Here is a 7437-nt window from a genome sequence, read left to right on the forward strand (position 1 = left end):
GAGAGAGAGAGAGAGAGAGAGAGAGAGAGAGAGAGAGAGAGAGAGAGACAGATAGAGAGGGAGACGATGCGAGAGAGAGAGAGCAGCAGGGAAGGTGTTAATACAATGTCTGAGCGCGTATTGGCAGCAGCCTCCCACTATCTCTACCTGTCAACTATCCCAGCGATGTCGCATGTCCATCTGTCAACTATCCCCGCGATGTCGCATGTCCATCTGTCGACGTCACGTCACACCGCTGCCGACAGCGAACGCGACAGACATACAGAGCTGCGGGTGGGAGAAGGAGGGCGTTAAGAAGACGCACGCACGCATGCACGCACGCTCGCACGCACGCACGCTCGCTCGCTCACTCGCACACACGCACGCACGCTCGCTCGCTCACACGCCCGCACGCACGCACGCACACACGCACGCACGCACGCACGCACGCACGCACACACACACACACACACACACACACACGACACACACNCCCATACACACACAGCATTACATCCAACCCTCCCCCATTCCCTCCCTCCCATACACACACAGCATTACATCCAACCCTCCCCCATTCCCTCCCTCCCCCACACACACAGCATTACATCCAACCCTCCCCCATTCCCTCCCTCCCATACACACACAGCATTACATCCAACCCTCCTCCACACAGCATTACATCCAACCCTCCCCCATTCCCTCCCTCCCCACACCGAGCCATGTACATCCAAACCCTCCCCGCGTGTGCCTCCCTCCCCCCCAGCAGTTACATCCAACCACTCCCCATTCCTCCCTCCCCACACCAGATTACATCCAACCCTCCCCATTCCCTCCCTCCCCCACACACACAGCATGTACATCCACCCTCCCCCATTCCCTCCCCTCCCCCACGACACCACAGCCTTCATCTAAACCCTCCCCCATTCCCTCCCTCCCCCAGCCATTACATCCCAACCCTCCCATTCCCTCCCTCCCCCACACCAGCCAATTACATCCAACCCTCCCATAATCCCTCCGCTCCCCCACCCAGCATTACATCAAACCCTCCCCCAGCATTACATCCAACCCTCGCCCATTTCCCTCCCTCCCCCACACAGCCATTAACACCAAACCTCCCATTCCCTTCCTTCCCCCACCAGCATTACATCCAACCCTCCCCCAACTCAGATTACAATCAACACCATCCACATATCGCGTCCCTACCCACACCAGCATTACATCACACCTCCCCGCATTCCCTCCCTCCCCCACCCAGCATTACCTGACAACCCTTCCCCGCACACCAGCATTAATCCAACCCTCCCCCACACCCAACATTTACATCCAACCTCCCCATTATCCCTCCCTCCCACACACAGCGCACAAGACATCTACATCAACCCTCCCATGTGCCCTCCCTCCGCACCCCAGCACGACAGCCATGTGACATTCCCGAACCCCTCCCCATTCTCTCCCTCACCCACGACCAGCATTACCAGATACACCCCTCCCCCACATTCCCTCCCTGCCCGCCTAACACAACGCACAGCAACTCTCAACGATACAACACTCCCCGATTTGTCCACTGCCGCAACTCTGCCTACACGACACCACGTGACCAGACCGTTTACATCACAAAGTCTCCCTGCCCCCATATTCTCTGTCGCTCCCCCCCACCAGCATTACTAGTCACTCATGGCACCTCCTGATGATGATCGATGATCAATGCAATGATGATGACTTGATGATGAGGATGAGGATGAGGCATCGACACGCCTTTGACTTCACACCGCCCCACTGCACATAGAGGACTATTAACTCGAAATATGATCCCCGCCACCTCCTCCTCCTTCTTCTGCTTCCTGTCTTTAGCCTTCCCCCTCTCACCTTTCCCCACTTCTCTTCTTCGTCTTTCTCCTCACCCTCCTCCCTTCATTTTCTCCGCTCAGCCCTCTACCGTCATCTTCCCCTTCTCCCTTATTCCCCTCCTTTTCTTCACCCCCCCTCCTCACCCTCCTGAGCCTCTCTCTCCCCTCTTATATACGTACCCTCCCTCGCTATCAAATACCCCTCCTCCATCCACCCCCTCATTCGCCACACTCCAACGTCTACGTGTGGCTTAGCGCGCATAACTCCGCTAATATTTCACTTTCCCAGCTCGCGCCACTACTCATCATTACGCTCTCGCCTGGCTCGTAAATATAATACTATATATATATATATATATATATATATATATATATATATATATATATATATATCATCGTGCGTGTACTGTGTGCAATCGCCCGGGCGAAAACCCCACACCTCGGCGCATGTCAAATCACGAACTGATAAAATTCTTCCGGTGCAAAATCTTGACAGCCACTCACTCTCACAACGGGCGAGCAAGCGTGAGAGAGCACGCGAGAGCGAGAGAGAGAGAAGCGGCGGCGTGTGACGGAGGATAGAGGCCGGCAGCCGGCGCGGTGCCGAGAATTGAAGACATAGGGGAAGGGCAGCGAGAGAAAAACGTGGAGCAGACGTGGAGCAGAGGGGTCTCAGAAATGAGAGTTGAGCCGAGAGCTTGAGAGAAAGGGGGCGAGAGACAGACGAGAGAGAGAGAGAGAGAGAAGCCGAGAGAGAGAAGAGAAAGAGACGAGAGAGCCCAGGAGAGAGAGCAAGCAGAGCCGATCCGACGAGAAGAGAGAGAGAGACGAGTAGAGAGAGAGAGAGCGAGAGAGAGCTCGTGTAAGCTGGCAATTGTAGACAATTGTCACGTGCCATTAAGTAGGTAATGGGAAGGATGGAGAGACGGCGACAGCCGGTGGAGGATGACGCTGTGATCCCGTGACGCTGCTGTGTGACGCTGTGATCCCGTGTTGCTTCTGTGTGACGCTGTGATCTCGTGACGCTGCTGTGCCGTTGTGATGTCGTGACGTTGCTGTGACGCTGTGATCCCGTGATGCTGCTGTGACGCTGTGATCCCGTGATGCTGATGTGACGCTGTGATCCCGTGACGCTGTGATGTCGTGACGTTGCTGTGACGCTGTGATCCCGTGATGCTGCTGTGACGCTGTGATCCCGTGACGCTGCTGTGACGCTGTGATCCCGTGACGCTGATGTGACGTTGTGATGTCGTGACGCTGCTGTGACGCTGTGATCCCGTGATGCTGATGTGACGCTGTGATCCCGTGACGCTGCTGTGACGCTGTGATCCCGTGATGCTGCTGTGATCCCGTGACGCTGCTGTGACGCTGTGATCCCATGACGCTGCTGTGACGCTGTGATGCATTGGCGCTCTTGTGACGCTGTGACGCTGTAATGCTGCTGTGACGCTATGATGGCGTGACGCAGTTGTGACGCAGTGACACTGTGATGTTGTGACGCAGTGACACTGTGATGTTGTGACGCTATGATGTCGTGACGCAGTGATGCTTCTTCTGATAATGCTACTGCTGAAATCGTCATGCGCGTGTACGGGATTCGAGAGTCCTTTATTCGGCTGCTAATATCGCACCCGGGCGACACGTGCGCGAGCGCGCGTATATATACATACATATTATATCTCATTATATTTATATGTATGTATATATGCTTATTGTATTCATGGCGCATATTGCCTGCGGGTGAATATTTGGCTGGGCGTGGGGTGGATATTTGCCTGGAGGTGCATATTTGTTTGGGGGTGGGTCAAAATTTGTCTGGGAGGTGAGTGGAAATTTGTCTGGGCGTGGAATAGATATTTGTCTGGGGGTTGGATAGATATTTGCCTAGAGGTGGGGTGGAAATTTCGCATATTGCCTGGGGGTGGACATTTGTCTGGGCGTGTTGTCTGGGGGTGGGTCAAAATTTATCTTGGAGTTGGAGAGATATTTGCCTAAGGGTGGTGTGAAAAATATATGACAGGAGGGTGGATATTTATCTGGGGGAGAGGTAGATATTTGTCTGGGGGTGGGGGGAAATTGTCAAGGTGGGGGGTGGGGTGGACATCGTTGTTCCTCTTGGTGAAGGATGAACAATTGTGCGTGAGTGCGGCGTATCTGATTGTAAACATTTGTCCGGGGGAGATGAGGAATGGGGGAGGGTTGGATGTGATGCTGGTTGTGTTGTGGGGGATGAGAGGAAAGGGGGAGTGTTGGATGTATGCTCTGGGGGGGAGGGAGGGAATGGGGGAGGTTGGATGTCAATGCTTGTGTGTGTGGGGAGGGAGGGAATGGGGGTAGGGTGGATGTAATGCTGCGTGTGTGTGGGGCGAGGCGGGGAATGGGGGAGGGTTGGATGTAATGCTGGGTGTGGGCGAGGGAGGGAGATGGGGGAGGGTGGATGTACATGCTGGGGGGAGGGAGGGAACCTCGGGGGCAGGGTGAGAGTAATGCTGGTGTGGGGGCAGGGAGGGAATGGGGAGGGTTGGATGTAATGCTGTGTGTTGTAATGGGAGGGAGGGAATGGGGGGAGGGTTGGATGTAATGCTGTGTGTGTATGCGGAGGGTAGGGCAATGGGGGATGGGTTGGATGTAATGGCTGGGGTGGCGGGGAGGGAGGGATGGGTAGGGTTGGATGTAATGCTGGTGTGTGTGGGAGGGTAGGGAAATGGGGGAGGTTGGATGTGAATGGCTGGGTGTGTGGGGGAGGGAGGGACTGGGGGAGGGTTTGGATTGTTATATGCTGGGTGTGGGGGAGGGAGGGAATGGGGAAGGGTTGGATGTAAATGCTTGTTGTGTCGTGGGGGGAGGGAGGGAATGGGGGAGTTGGATGTAATGTTGTGCTGTGTGTGGAGGGCAGGGAATGGGGGAGCGTGTTGGATGTAATGTTTTGCAGTGCTGGGGGAGGGGTTGGATGTAATGCGGTGGGGGGTGGGTTGGATGTAATGGCTGGGTGGGGGGGACGGAGGGAGGGAATGGGGGAGGGTTGGATGTATATTGCTGGTGTGGGGGAGGAGGGAATGGGATCAGGCGTTGGTATCGTGAAATCGCATAGGGGGTGTGGGAGAAGCGGTTGGATGTAATGCTGGGTGGGGGTCCGCGCCGCGTTGCGCAGGGAGGAGATGGGAGGTTTGGGATGTAATGGCTGGTTGGGGAGGGAGAATGGGGAGGGTTGGATCGTCAATGCTGGCTTGGGGAGTTTGGATGTCAATGCTGGGTGGGGGGAGGGGAATGGGGGAGGGTTGGATTAATGCTCGGGTGTGGGACGTGGGAGGGCAATGGGAAGGGTTGGATTGTAATGCTGGACGGAGGAATGGGGGAGGGTTAAGATGTATGCTGGTGTGTGTGTGGGGAGAGGAGGGAATGGGAGGTGTTGGATGTAATGGCTCGTGTGTGTGGGGGAGGGAGGGAATGGGCGGGAGGGTTCGGATGTAATGCTGGTTTGGGGGAGGGGAGGGAATGGGGGGAGGGTTGGATGTAAATGCTGGGGGTTGAGGGAGGGAATGGGAGGGTTGATGGTAATGCTGGTGTGCGGGCGAGGAGGGAATGGGGGGTTGGGAGTGGTGGAAATCGCTGTGATGTGCTATGGAATGGGGAGGAATGGGGCGAGGGTGTGGCATGGTGAATGCTGTGGTGTGTATCGGGGAGGGCGGGAGATTGGGGGGAGGTTGGCGATGTAACTAAGCTCGGTAGGGGGGAGAGGGAGAGGTAAATGGGGAGGGTTGGAATTGTAAGGTGCTGGGTGTGATGTGGGAGGGAGGCGAATTCCGGGGGAGTGGTTGGATGTAATGCCTGGGTGTTGTGGGGGAGCGGAGGCGAATGGGGGTAGGGTTGGATGATGCTTGGTGTGGGGGAGGGAGGGAAATGGGGGAAGGTTGGAGTTGTAATGCTTGTGTGTGGGGGAGGGAGGGAATGGGGCGAAAGGGTTGGATGTCAATGTTGATGTGTGTGTGGGAGGGAGGGAGATGGGGGAGGGTTGGATGTAATTGTTGGGTGTGGGGGAGGGGCTTGGATGTAATGCTGGGTGTGGGGAGGGTTTGGCATGTAATTGCCTGGCGTGGGGGAGGGAGGGAATGGGGAGGTTTGGATGTAATGCTGGGTGGTGGGGAGGGAGGGAATGGGGAGGGCTTGGTGTCTCTGGGTGTGGAGGTTGATGTAATGTCTGTGGAGGGAGGAATTGGGAGGGTTTGGGATGAATGCTGGTGTGGGAGGGAGGGAGGATGGGGAGGGTTGGATGTAAATGCTGGGTGTGGGGAGGGTTGATGTAATGCTGGGATGGGGGGAGGGAGGGAATGGGGGAAGGGTTTGGATGTAATGTCTGGGTGTGGGGGGAGGGAGGGAATGGGAGGTTGTGGAATGTACATGCTGGGTGGGGGGAGGGGGAATGGGGGACCGGGGTTGGATGTAATGCGGGTGGGGGGGAGGGATGGGAATGGGGAGGGTTGGAATGTAGATGCTGTGTTGTGTATGGGAGGGAGGGAATGGGGAGGGTTGGATGTAATGTTTGAGTGGAGGAGGGTTATGGAGTTTTTGGTTTTTTAAAATGGCCTGGGTTGTGGGCGGAGGGAGGAATGGAGGAGGGTTGGAATGGTAAGTGCTGTGGTGTGGAGGCAGGGTTTGGATGTAATGCTGTGTGTGTATGGGAGGGGGGAATGGGGAGCGGTTGGAATGTAATGTTTGTGAGTGGAGGAGGGTTGGATGTGATGCCTGCTGTGTGTATGGGAGGGAGGGAATGGGGAAGGGTTGGGATGTATAATGCCGTGGTTGTGCGGGATGGGAAAGAATGGAGGAGGGTTTGGATGTTAACTGCTTGTGTGTGGAGGAAGGGTTGCGAGTGTTAATGCTGGGTGTGGGAGGGAGGGCATGGGGAGGTTGAATGTAATGCTGTGTTGTGTATGGGAGGGCAGGGTAATAGGATGGAGTTGGATGTAATCGCGTGTGTGTATGGGAAGGGAGGGAATGGGGAGGGTTGATGTAATGCTGTGTGGGGGGAGGGAGGGAATGGGGAGGTTGGAATGTAATGCTGTGTGTGTATGGGGAGGGAGGGATGATGGGGGAAGGGTTGGATGTATGCTGGGGGGAGGTGAGGGAATGGGAGGGTTGGATGTGAATGCTTGGGTGTGGGGCGAGCAGAGGGAGATGGGGGAGGGTTTGATTAATGCTGTGTGTGTATGGAGGGAGGGAATGGAGGGTTCTGGATGTATGCTGGTGTGTGTAGTGGGGAGGGAGGGAATGGGCGGAGGGTTGATGTACATGCTGTGTGTGTATGGAGGGAGGGAGATGGGAGGGTTTCTGGGATGTAATGCTGGTGTAGGGGGAGGAGGGATGGGGGAGGTTGGATGTAATGCAGCTGTGTGTGTATGGGCAGCGAGGGAATGGGTGGAGGGTTGGATGGTACTGCTGGGTGGTGGGGGAGGGAGGGAATGGGAGGGTTGGATGTAATGCTGTGGTCGTGTGTGGGAGAGGGAAAGTGGGGGAGCGGTTGGATTGTAGATGCTGGGTGTGGGGGAGGGAGCGAATGGCGCGCAGTGTTGGATCGTGTAATGCTGGTGTGGAGGAGGGTGGAGATAGC

Source organism: Priapulus caudatus, unplaced genomic scaffold, assembly GCF_000485595.1.
Source record: "Priapulus caudatus unplaced genomic scaffold, Priapulus_caudatus-5.0.1 Scaffold3972, whole genome shotgun sequence".
In the NCBI taxonomy this organism is placed as follows: Eukaryota; Metazoa; Priapulida; class Priapulimorpha; order Priapulimorphida; family Priapulidae; genus Priapulus; species Priapulus caudatus.